Source organism: Hibiscus syriacus, unplaced genomic scaffold, assembly GCF_006381635.1.
Source record: "Hibiscus syriacus cultivar Baekdansim isolate YM2019G1 unplaced genomic scaffold, ASM638163v2 tig00117048_pilon, whole genome shotgun sequence".
Classification (NCBI taxonomy): domain Eukaryota; kingdom Viridiplantae; phylum Streptophyta; class Magnoliopsida; order Malvales; family Malvaceae; genus Hibiscus; species Hibiscus syriacus.
Window position 1 is genome coordinate 3,877,020 of NW_024063538.1, and position 1,135 is coordinate 3,878,154.

Here is a 1,135-nt window from a genome sequence, read left to right on the forward strand (position 1 = left end):
CAAAATGCTTTATTAAAATCACCCAATTTTTATGTTGTTCCAATCACTCCTTAACTGATTGATGGTGACTCCTCACTTTTCGAAATCTTTTCAAAGAGAAAACCCTGAGTCGATATTAGTTTTTCCTCGCCCGGGCGAAAAACGGTGTCGACACTTCGAATTGTTTAATTAGATAAAATTCTTTAACTTGAAAAGAAATCTCGAAATTAGCAATCATCCGTCGGAAAAGCTATTTCGATTATTTCTTATCCGTAAAGAATATTCCCTCTTCGATAAACACGAATCGAATATAAATTGAAAAATGATACTTGCGTAAAATAAAATACCACATAAAACACATTGAATCATTTGAATAAACAAGCTTTAATTGGTAAAATAAACTATATTTATTTCAAGTCCCATTTCGTTTGAACTTCGTATCGGATTGTACCACTTCGATCAAGTGATACTTTCCACGCTCATTCTACAAATGTGTGTTCTCGAAATTACGTTCGAGTAATATATTATTAAATAAGGAAATAAGATAAGAATAAATATAATTGTAAATGTAAAAAATAAAAGATTTTACAAAACACAAGTCAAATAACATTCACTTAACATAATATATGTAAATACATGATATTTGAAATGTATATATGCCTAAAAGACTAAAACAAAATAATAAAATATTTTTCATCAAAATATAAATAACCACATAAACACCTTTTGAAAATTTAAAGGACCGAACATGTATTAAAAGAAACTAAAAGGGCTAAAATAGCAAAAATAGAAACTTAAAGGAATAAAATAGCAAAAATAGAAACTTAAAGGACTAAAATAGCAAAAATAAAAACTTAATGACTGAAATAGCAAAAATAGAAAGTTAAAGTACTAAAATAGAAAAAATAGAAACTTAAAGGACCAAAATAACAAAAAACAGAAACTTAAAAGATCGAAAAAGGACTAAAATAAAAAAATAGAAAGTTAAAAGACCAAATAAAAAAATATAAAAAGGACTAAAATATCAAAAACATAAAGTTAAAGGACTAAAATAACAAAAAAAGAAACTTTAAGGACTAAAATAAAAAAAGACAGTTAAAGGACCAAAATAATAAAAATAGAAACTTAAAGGACTAAAATAATAATTACCAACAAA